General features: G+C 35.8%; 1 long non-coding RNA gene across 3 annotated transcripts; it reads right to left on the bottom strand.

Annotated features, from left to right (window-relative positions):
* Positions 1-6,988: 6,988 nt before the first annotated feature.
* On the bottom strand, positions 6,989-8,877 carry LOC123909509. Of its 3 annotated transcripts, XR_006809936.1 has the most exons (4): positions 8,624-8,877; positions 7,901-8,003; positions 7,576-7,636; positions 6,989-7,109 (listed from the first exon to the last, which is right to left on the bottom strand). It is a non-coding gene; the product is annotated as an uncharacterized LOC123909509 (long non-coding RNA). The 3 variants fall into 3 exon arrangements; XR_006809935.1 differs by lacking the exon at positions 6,989-7,109 and having other exon boundaries at positions 7,376-7,636; XR_006809937.1 differs by lacking the exon at positions 6,989-7,109 and having other exon boundaries at positions 7,376-7,636; positions 7,913-8,003.
* Between the last annotated feature and the right edge of the window lie 3,483 nt (positions 8,878-12,360).

Here is a 12,360-nt window from a genome sequence, read left to right as displayed (position 1 = left end):
TGAAACTCACTCTAGCGGTCGTATGATAGTCACTCCTTCTGGCAGTATATATTCTGGGAAAGGAGTGACTTCACAATTGCCGTTAACGCACCTATAATACTTTCTATTCCAAAATTTATTTGGGCAATCATTGTCAGTTTTACAGTTAATTGTTTCAATGTCAACCCCCTTTGCACTAGTAAGAAATAGGAAAAAAAACAAAATTAAAGTGGGAACAAACTTGAAAGTTTTAGCCATATTTATTTTTCTATAGTTTTTCTTAAGTAACAAATAGAAAATGGTTTGATCAATTTATAGTGTATGGCAACCATGCAATGCTGAAAATAATTAAATGATTTTTGCACTTAAGTACATCAACGTCTTGCATTTGCCTCTTTAGCACACTTAAAAATGTCTCTTCGGTAGATCAAGTGTTGTGTTTGTCCCTTAAACACATTTAGTGGAGGGGATGAAATAAAGAATATTCTAATCATTACAATTCATTATTTTTTTATGGCCTGTTTGTTATGGTTTTTTTTAAAATAAATTCTTATAGTGTTAAATAATTTTGTGTAATTTTTTTTTTCAAATTTTATGTAAATTTATGTAAATTCTTCTGTAGATTTATGTAAATTTTTATATTAAAAGTTAGTATATGAACGTTAAATAAAGAAGTTTTTAATAATTACAAAATAATTGTTTTTTAGATGAATTTATTTTCAACTACTTGAACTATGTAGTTGTTTTTTTTAATGACAAATAAGTGACTGCTTAGGATCATCTTGAATAACAGGTATAAGAACTTGATCCTAATCGTGACCTGCCGGTAGAACCAAAGTTATCAATAAAAAAGAGAAACTTGACCCTAACCGCGACCTGCCAGTAGAACCAAAGTTATCAAACAAAGTGCGATCCTAACCGGTAGAACCAACACCATAAAGTTCTTATCTCAAGAACAAAGGAAAAGTTCTCACAAAAAAACTCTCAAATTATATTAAACTTCAAGTTGTGTTTAGTCCTATTTATAGAATATCCTTACTTAGTCGGATTTATTGTCCACTACCATGCATTCATCATAGACCTTAGAAAATTTTTACTAACATGCTTATAAATTTCCACTAGCCACTATAATGACTTAGTGCACCACTAGGAAGCATTTAGAGAGGTTAGAAGGAAGCTAAAGGTCATCTAAAAACCTTCCTAATACAAAAAACCAAAATTGCCATAAAAATAAAGAAAATTGGACTTAATGTTTTCTATTTAATCAAATATTATTAGACCATAAATCAGCCCAATGATGCTTCTTATCATGTGAATTGGGCTTCAAATTGGGCTCAAGCATCTTCATCCAAATATTTTTGTGGATTTTTTATAAATTTCCTTCCACATGCTTAGGGAACTCATGATCGTATTATTCTCTCCCTCTTCAAGAGGATTTAATTTGTCCTCAAATCAAAACCTACATAAATAACTAAAGGATTAGTAAGAAAAATTCTCTCTTTTGCATATTCCCTTTTAGCAAGAAATTTCTTTTTGCAAGTTGAATTTTTTTCCTCTTCAATCTTCTCAAAGTTGTCATCTTTCTCAAACTCCTCTTTTATATTTTCATCTCATAAATTTTCTTCTCATCACATTCATTTTTCTTTTCTCTCTTTTTTTCTTTTCTCTCAATATTTTTTTTCTCCTTCACTTCTATCTCAACACTATATTTTCTCTCACAATTTTCCATCCTCTCTCCTTCTTTCTCTTTACTTCTATGAAAAGTGAGATTTCTATTTTCTTCACTAACTTCTCTTTGAGATAAAGACTCGAGAACACAAGAAGTAAAAGAAACATTATTATAAGGAATAATGACATTTTCGGTAGCCACAAAACACTCTCAATTTCTTTTTCAATAATCTCTTCTTTTTCTTTCTCACTCTTAGGAATGGTGATATTTTCTATAGCCATAAAAATGATCTCACTTTCAAGTTTCTCCTCGCTCTCTTATTTTCTTTTCTCTTTACCAATCTCTTTATTTTGGAAGTTATCCGAAAATACTTCAAAATTTGAAATATTTTTTTGAAAGAGATATTTCTTTAAACGCTTTCCGATTTTGAAATTTACATCAATTTGTTATTAGTCATGGGAAATTAATAAGTAACCCCATTTCCATATACAAAGATTAAAACATGAACCTATGATTGCATTTTCAGCTGCAAAGTAAAAAAAAACACAGATCCTAGATATACATATTATTGTTATCGGATATATACATTTTTTATACTAATCCCTTTTGTTCTCATCCTAATACTTTGATACTAATCCATGTTGTTCCTATCCTAATACTTATTGTATAGCTTTCCTTTAGTTTAGCTTTTCAATTAATACTTGTACTCTATATAAACATACAATTCATTCATCAATAAACATAACAGAGAGTTTTCAATCAATTTGTTCTCTGCTAAGTTACTTTTACAGTTGTGTTGCTACCACTTTTACATGGTATCAGCCTAACTTCGTTCCCACCTTTCCTCTTTTTTTTCACACCAATGGCTGCCCTTAACCAAATTGATCCTTCATCACCTTATTATCTTCATTCATCAGACCAACCAGGCCAGGTACTGGTGACACAACCCCTTAATGGAGATAACTATGCCACTTGGAGCCGAGCCATTACCATGGCACTTGAAGCCAAAAACAAACTTGGTTTTATTGATGGCAGCCTCGTTAAACCTGAACCTAACAATGCAAATTTCGCCTTTTGGGTCCGGTGCAATAGTATGGTTCAATCTTGGCTCATACATTCCACTATCCCCACCATAGCCAATTCCATCCTATGGATTAACAGTGCTAGGGATATATGGCTTGACCTCCTTGCTCGATTTACTCAAAAAAATGCACCTCGCATTTTTGAAATTCGCCGAGCCATTGCAAATCTTTCTCAAGGAACTAAATCAATTTCCACATATTATACAGAACTCAAAGCTTATAAAGATGAGCTTAATTCTTATCAAACTCTTCCTGCTTGTGTTTGCGGTGATGTACCAAATTTCAACGAGGTTTATACTACTGAACATCTTATGGATTTCCTACAGGGTTTAAGTGATTCATATACATCTGTTCGTAGCCAAATACTACTCATGGACCCTCTCCCCTCTGTTCCCAAAGCATATTCCCTCCTGTTGCAAGAAGAGCGTCAACGTTCCATATCGGATTCACGTTCGGTTTCAATAGATCAATCAGCCATGTCTGTTCAACAATCAAATTCTTTACAAGAGGCCAGTTCCAAACCACATTATTACTGTTCCATTTGCAAGCTTGATGGGCACTCAGACAGTCGTTGCTACTCAAAGATTGGTTATCCTTCTTGGTGGAAACATAATATTGGCTCCAACAAACCTCGTCGTGGTTCTTCTTCTCGTGACGGTCGCGGAACCAGACCTTCTGCTTCACCGGCTCGTTCCAATGCTGCTGTTGTTCCATCTCCGGATACTCAGTCTTCATCTAGTTTGACTCCAACTTAGATTCAACAGCTACTCTCTCTCCTTCAAAATGGTAACAATTGACCACTTGCAAATTTCGCAGGTACCTTATTTCGTTGTTTCTTTTCCTTTAAACCTTGTACATTCTTATGGATATTAGATTCCGGTGCCACTCACCATATGGTTTCTGACCTTTCACTTTTTCACTCGTACACTAAAGTCTCCACGTCTTTTAAATTACCTGATAATAAACTTGCTCCCGTTCATCATATTGGTTCCATTTGTTTACATTCAGGTCTTATAATTCAAAATGTTCTACATGTCCCTTCCTTTCAATTTAACCTTTTGTCCATTAGTCAACTATCTAAAGACACTAATTCTTGGGTCACTTTCACTCCTACTTCATGTTTTTTACAGGACCAGAGGACGAAGAGGATTACTGTGATGGGTGAACAACATAAGGGCCTCTACACAATGAATAATCCTGCAACAAATTCCATTTCTACTGCTTTATTTAGTTCACACTTTGATTTATGGCATTGGCGCTTAGGACATCCAGCCCCAACTTTATCTTCACAGTTCAACAATTTAGATACTAGCATTAAGTTTTCTAACAAATGTACTTGCACTGTTTGTCCTTTGGCAAAACAGCCTCGTTTGAAATTTCCATTAAGTTGCATCTCTACTGTTCGATGTTTTGAATTAATCCATTTTGATATATGGGGACCTTATAATAAAAATCACTCTTCTAGTGCTAAATTTTTTCTTACTGTGGTAGATGATTTTTCGCGAAGTACGTGGGTATTTCTAATGCAACACAAAAGTGAAGTTAACACAATCATCCCCTATTTCTTTAAATTAGTTGAAAAACAATTTAATACTCAGATCCAAAAAATTCAATCCGACAATGGACGTAAATTTTTTAACTCTCAAACTCGTGATTTTTTAACAAACTTAGGAGTGTTACAACAATCTAGTTGTGTTTATACTCCGCAACAAAATGGTGTTGTAGAGCGTAAACATAGACATTTATTAAATGTTGCACGCGCTTCACATTTTCAATCCAACTTGCCATTAAATTTTTGGGGTGATTTTGTACTCACTGCTGCGTACTTGATTAATCGCCTACCTACAAATGTTTTGAAAGGCCGTACACCTCATGAAATTTTATTTAACAAAAAACCAAAACTTTCTCATCTTCGAGTTTTTGGTTGTTTAGTATATGGCCACAACACACAAATCAGTCACAAATTTGATAAACGTGCATCTCCAGGAGTGTTTTTAGGGTATCCCCATGGTCAAAAAGGTTATAAAATATTGGATTTATCTTAAAAAAAAATCTATGTTATAAGAGATGCAATTTTTTATGAAACAATTTTTCCATACAAGATGCTTAATGACCAGACAAATGAATCAGCCTTCCCTTTACCTTTACCTTTACCACCTATGGATGACATATTATCACCTAATTCTTATCCCTTTGGAGAAGGAGAATTACTTACTAATGAATCCACCGCCATAAATAATTTCATCACATCACCTACACCCCCATCTTCAGACCATGGTCCACCCACACAACTAGCCTTGGAACCCGACCACCTTGAGGAACATTTAGTAAATCAACATTCTCTACAAAATATTCCTCGCCGTTCATCACGCACCATTAAACCTCCATGCCTTCTTAATGATTATGTGTGGTCCCGCACCTCATCACAGTCCTCCTCTTCTCCAAATGATCCAGGTATTCTTTATCCTCTTTCTAACTCCATATCTTATCATCGTTTTTCTTCTCCGCATCGTTCTTTTCTTTCTTCCATAGCTGTTGAAACTGAGCCGCAGTCATACTCTGAAGCTAAGAATTTTCCGGAATGGCGTAAGGCAATGCAATCTGAGATTGATGCTTTGTGTGAAAACAGAACTTGGTCCTTAGTTCCTCTACCTGACGGAAAGAAACCAATTGGTTGTCGATGGGTTTTCAAAATTAAGCGCAAGTCTGACGGTAGCATCGAACGGTATAAGGCACGTTTAGTTGCTAAGGGATACACCCAAATTGAAGGGGTTGATTATTTTGATACATTTGCTCCCGTAGCTATAAACTTGTCACAGTTAGAGTTTTACTCTCTATTGCTGCTGCAAAAAATTGGCCTCTTCATCAATTGGATGTGAATAACGCCTTTTTACACGGTGATTTACATGAGGATGTTTTTATGCAATTACCTCCCGGATTCCGTCGCAAGGGGGAGCAACTGGTTTGCAAGCTACAAAAGTCCTTATATGGCCTTAAGCAAGCATCACGAAACTGGTATTCCAAATTCTCTGAGGTCCTCATTAACTTTGGTTTTAAACATAGTACAGCAGACCCGTCTCTTTTTTGCTTACACCGCGAATCTGGCGCTGTGTTTCTTCTTCTATATGTCGATGACATTGTGAAATTCTGGTATCACTAGAATGATGTTGCCTAAGATGTCCCAACAACTACTTTGTGAATAATGTTGTTTTCTATTGTTGGCACATCTTATATAACATAAAAAAAACTGACAGAGAATAAATAAATGACACAAGTAATTGTTAACCCAGTTCAGCCAACTGCCTACTCTGGGGGATACCAATCCAGGAAGGAAATCCACTAATAGCTCTAGTTACTAAGACCTCCAGCAAACCCTAGGATTTACGCCTTAAACTAAGACCTCCAGCAAACCCTTGGTTTACGCCTTATAACCTCGACACTACTCATGCAACTTCTGCCTAGGAACTCCTAGACATGAGATCCCATCTCACTTCCACTCACACAACACAACCTGTGTTGATTATACAATGTTAGGAATGATGTGGTGACAACTTGCCAAGACAACACTTCACTTTTGCTTAAAAGCTTCAAGTGAATCACACACGGTAAACTCCGTACTTCAAAGCTTAGGAGTCACCTTAAAATAATAAACTTACTTCTTAACTCGTGTTATAGAATCCACAAGCAAGAATTACAATCAAACAATAAAAGACTCAACAAAGACTCAATATGTGTAACTAATATTTTTCAAAAATGAGATACATAGTCTTGAGCTTAGTCTTCGTATATATAATGATTAGGCACGCTCCTCTTTCTTCACAAATGCTCAGACGCTCCTTGAGAATCATAAAGGATGATCTGATACTTTTTCAATCTTCATTAAGGATATATCAAGACTTTCCAAAAGTGTTTAAAGGACTTTATATGATAGGATAAGTCATCCAGCTATTTCATTAAGTTTGTCTTATCCTTAAAGCTCCTGATCAGATCAAATCTCCATTGAGCGTGCTCTTTAAGTGGATTTCCATATATAGCAGATGCTCTCATAAATGCGCGAGATTTCCTTGAATAAATATGATGTTGTAACATGTTTTCCAACATCTTGCTAGTATATTTGTTTTAGCAAAATTAAGCCAATTCAAATATCCAACAATCTCCCCCTTTGGCAATTTTTGGCTAAAACAATTTCAGGCTATTACCATTGAGAGATTAAAAAGCGCAATCCTTCAAATCACCATGATCACACAAAAGAAGACTATAGTATATACACACCTGTGTCCCAAATAGTAAGTTCACAGCAGATATCGATATAGCCCTTGCTTAGCCCTGTTCAAACTCAGCACTTAATCTACTAGCTTTCATCCAACTACGATCCATACCTATTTGTGAAATTAAGTTAAAACATTGTAACACCAATTAAAGTATTGGTTTCGTACCCGATGGGAATATATCCTAATCTTACAATAGGAAACAAAACTAAAAAATAGACTACCAGGGCAACACGCCCACAAACCAAAAGAAGAACAAAAAGATAAAAACCAAATTTTGATAGAATAACACCCTTTCAAATCCTATTCACAAACTAACTTATAAAATGTATATTAATAGTATCAGTTTTAAGTGTATATTACAAGTATTACAAGTATCAGGTACAATCACCTTTGTAAGCAAAGAAAAGAAAAGGCCAGCATATAAAATGTATACTACTAGTATCAGTTTTAAGTGTATCATACACTTAAAACCATGATGCATATAAAATGTATATTACTATAGTATCATTAAATGTATACCGCAATAGCTACAAGTTTAATTATTAAGTGAAAGATTAACAAAAAGTTCACAAACCCAGAATACCATTGACAATCAATCTCAATATGTTCTGTCCATTTGTGAAAGATGGGGTTAGCTGCAATACAAAAAGCACCTTTGTTATCACAGTATAAATTAAGCCAGTTTAGAACTACCATGAGTAAAAGATCTTAATCATTTCATATATTTCTTATGATGCTATTCCTAAATTTCAAGTCTTCCTCTATTATTATATATATTTACAACAATCCCTTTTCATAACACTCTTTTGGCGGTATTAACTTTTAACACATTGGTTGATAGCGAAACAGTTACACCAAGTACACAAGGAATTAAAAAGTAAAGGATATGAGGACTGTACATGTATACATACGCTGAACTCTTTGTTTGCTCAGATTGAAGGAACTGATGCTGAATGGATCACACATATGCTTCATTTATAATTTAGTAATCATCATTTTCATCTATAAAAGAAGAACAATTGAGTAAGATAAACATGAAAAAAAAAAAAAAACTTCTATAACGAACCACACAAATCACTTACCTTATAATAAAACCATGATGCATATAAAATGTATAGTATCATTAATACATGTATACCGCAATAGCTACAAGTTTAATTATTAAGTGAAAGATTAACAAAAAGTTCACAAACCCAGAATACAAATTCACAATTAACATTAGAGAAATTAAAACACAAGTTTTATTATCATTAGAGAAATTAAAACACACAATGATAATAAAACTTGTTAAAATCACAATTAACAGTAAAGCAGGCACAAACATACCTAGATCTATATAAACTGCAAACTAAGGCAGAGGATAATAAAATTGAACAATACCACTAAACTCAAAAACCTAGATTAATGGATACAAATTGAACAATTGAACAATATTATACCACTAAACTCAAAAGCCCTAAATTATAGGACATGGAAATGGAAATTGAACACATAAACTCAAAATCAAACAAGAGAAGAATCCAGAAATTAACAAGACAAGATTCAATAAATGGAAGACAAAAGTTAACATAATTAAAAATTGAAGACACGGGGAGAGAGGGAGGAAGAGAGAGCAGTGAAACCTTCGTTGAGGAAGAGATATGGTGGCGACAAGAGGAACTGCGGTGGCAGAAGCTATGATGAAGACGAATAAAGGCGAAGAAAAATTATGGCAGGGAAGAGGATCTGGGTTTTGTTTTGAGGGAAATCGTGAAAACAAAGATGAAATTTAATCTGTGCCTCGCGTTCAGGAAGCCTTGATCTTCAATTAGGGATTGGAGGCTAGGGTTCGAGAGAGTGTGAGAGAGAGAGAGAGAACGAGTTCGAGAAGATTAGGTTTTTTTTTTTTTTTGCGTGCGTGAAGTTTATATTAATTTCCATTCAAATAAAATAAAAAATCACATAATACTTTTTACATCTGGGCATATTATGGGCCAGATATAAACGTATTTTAGACAATTTTCACCATAATTACAGGATTGCCACCGTGTTTAGCTTTTCATCTGAGGATATTTTGATCAGATGTAATAAGTTGTGTCTATGTATTTTTCACATCAAGTACAATTGAAACCAGATGTAAAGAGTACTCCATATTACTTTTCACATCTGACATCTCTTCCACTGATGTAAACGCTTTAGTAATATGTCATATTTGTACTAGTGACATAAGTGAAAAATGTATGCATCAGAGGCAGCAGCAGCGGAGTTATCATCAAATAGCCTCGAGCAAAATAAAACGTGGTATCAGAGCAAAACATATATCATATGTCATATGTCATCAAAGGTGTTGTGACATATGGGAGCACATCTTCTAGCACATGTTCGTCCAATCAGGGCAGCATCCATTCAGCAGCAAACTCCCCCTGACTTCATCAGCTTGTGCATCATCTCAGGGTAAAATTTTTACTCCCCCTGAATACTTGCTTACTGCTACTTAAAAACATGTCATAACAAAAGACACAACAACATGTAGCAGAAACAAACAAATCAAAGTACTACTCCCCCTATTTAGCCACAAAATGTGCCAAAACAGGAAAGTTAAGTATCCAAAGTGCAGAATTAAAAGTACAGACCATGCACTCAGAAGGTGCTAAAATCCAGGGCACAAAACAACCCACAAACCAAAAAACAAAGTGCAGTAAAACATTAAACAGATTACAAAATCATTCATCATCACTGCTATCAGAAGCTTCATCCTCATCTGTAGCAGTTTCATAGTCTTCATCCTCATCTGCATTGTTTTGATCACCTGCAGCAGCCACATTTGCACTAGCTTTGACAGGTATTTCATCAGCTTCCAATCCTTCAATCATCTTCAAGAACACTTTCTTCCTTTCCTCAAGCTCAGCCTGCTGTTTATCTATCTCCTGACATTGAACCTTTAAACCAGCAATAATCTCTCTTTTGGTCATAACACCAGCTCTAGCAGCAGATGTTCCAACATGATCAGTAACATTGTGATTACCAAATAGCTTATGATGAAAAGTAAAGCCAGATTCCCTTTTCTTAGGTGTGTCAGTCACAACCTTGATGTCTGGGTATTGGGCCAAGATAATTCCACATAGCAAAGATGGAAATGCTATTGGCATCTTCACAGCAGTTGATCTAATATGCTTAATGGTTTGATCAAAAATAAAGGTCCCATAGTCATAGTCAAACTTGGTTCCTACAGCATATATAAATCTACCCAGGTTTGTAGCAACATTGGTTGCATGCTTGGTTGGCACCCAATTTGTTGACCCTATCCTATTGAGGATGGCATATTTGACATTCAATTTACTAGTGGGTATCAGCTTCTTTGTTGGCTAGACCTTAACCTTACCAGCAGTTATTTCAGCACTCACAACATCATTAGCAACCTCTAATTCAGCCTTAGGTTCTACAGATCTTCCTAAGTAATTATTGATCACAACAGGAGAAAAATTGATACATTTACCTCTGACAAAAACTTTGTGGTAGTCCTTGTTCAGTGGATTATCACATTCTTCAGGGATGTTTACAAGAAACTCTTTCACCAGCAGCTCATAGCAGGGACTGAAGTCACAGACTGTCTTCATCAGACCAGCTTCCTTGATGTAGTCAAAGATGTCTTGACATTTGAGAGCATCTTTGGTCAGTTCCCTTTCAACAGCCAATCTCCTTTGGTAAATGTAGTCCCATCTCAGTGCAAAGGCAGCACGATGGAAGGAGATGTTATCACAGGGGGCTTCTTCAATACCTTGAGGAACCTTCTTTGCAGTAGCCTTCTTAGGATTGGGAGATGAGATGTTAGTAACATCTTCAGCAGCATCATAATCTGAGTCACTGGATGACTCCTTCTTTCTCTTCAGTGTCTCCTTCTTCTTGGCAGGAGGGGAGAGAACCTTACTCCAACCTTTGACTGGTCCAACACCTTTTGTTTTCACTCTTGGTGCAGGAGTCTTGCTTGCAGTGGCCACAGCCTTCCCTGTACAGCTTCTCAACCTTTTTGTTATACCACCAGTAGGTTTTACAGCAGTCTTGGTGGTGACATAATCATCAACATCTACTACATCCTTTTCTTTCTCAGCTTCTGCAGGCTTGTCAGCTTCAACCTCTTGCTCATCTGTAGGGATGGACTGGTTACTTTCTTCAGATTGAGTGTCCCCTTCATTATCAGAAGTACCCTCATCAGCAGTTCTAGTTTCTTCATCTGTGGACTCAGATGTTGTGGCAGTTGTCTCAACATCCTTTTCAGCAACAGTTTCCTTCACAGGTTCTTCCTCAGCAGTTGCAGTTTCAACTTCTTCATTCTCATTCAAGGATGTTTCAACATCCTTCATAACAACTTCTTCAGTAACAACAGGGGTTGATTTTTCAGCCACCATCTCAACAATTGTTGGTGATTTCTCAGCAATATTAGGCTCAACCTCTGTAGGAGTGTCTTCCATCTCAGTATCAACAGGCATATTATTCAGATCTCTCTTCTCAGCATCAGATCCCAAATTATCTTGATTAGGGTTACCAGCAATTGAAATAAGTGTTTCAACAACTTCAGACACAGATTTAGGGTTCTGAGATTCTACTTCAGTTGTTTGCTCAGATGTTTTAACATTCGATTCAAAAACCAGATCAGACATAGAAAGAGGAATTCTAGACTTATAATCCCTTCTCTTCTTCTTAGAACTTCCTTTACCAGATTTATCAATAGAAGGGGAAGTATCGTCACTTACTTTTGGAGCTTTCATCTTTTCAACTGATTTTCCCTTTACCTTCTTCTCAGCAACACTTGATTGAGTTTTGGATTTGGAAGCACGAACAATTGTAACAGGGACGGCGTCTTTGATGATCTTTGATGGTTCGATTTTTGCTTTTGATCGAGTAGAACGGCCGGAATTAGTAGTTTGTGATGATTCAGACATGTTTGGATGAAGGTTTTTGAAGTTGGAGAAGATGAACAGATGGAGTTTGATGAGAGAAGTGTGAGAATAGGGTTTACGGACAAAAACTAGATTTTGGGAGAAAAGTAATTGAATGCGTGTGATGACATATTTAAGGGAAGTTTTTAATGATTTCCCTAAATTAGCGTGCATTAATTGATGGGAGAGAAAACGGTTTCCTTTTGCACGCCTCAACTGCTGTAACTGCTATGCATCTTCATGCAGGCAAATTCCCAATTTGCCCCTTAAAAATTCAAACTGATTAGCATCAAGCGCCTTTGTAAAAATGTCAGCTAGCTGTTCACTTGTACCAATGTGCTTGAGTTCCACACAATTGTCTTCAACAAGGTCTCTGATGAAATGATGCCTGATGTCTATGTGTTTGGTTCTTGAGTGTTGAACTGGATTCTTTGATATATTGA

The sequence above is a fragment of the Trifolium pratense genome, linkage group LG2 (genome assembly GCF_020283565.1).
Source record: "Trifolium pratense cultivar HEN17-A07 linkage group LG2, ARS_RC_1.1, whole genome shotgun sequence".
Classification (NCBI taxonomy): Eukaryota; Viridiplantae; Streptophyta; class Magnoliopsida; order Fabales; family Fabaceae; genus Trifolium; species Trifolium pratense.
The sequence above is the reverse complement of the archived record's forward strand: the minus strand, read 5'-3'. Positions and strand labels throughout refer to the sequence as shown.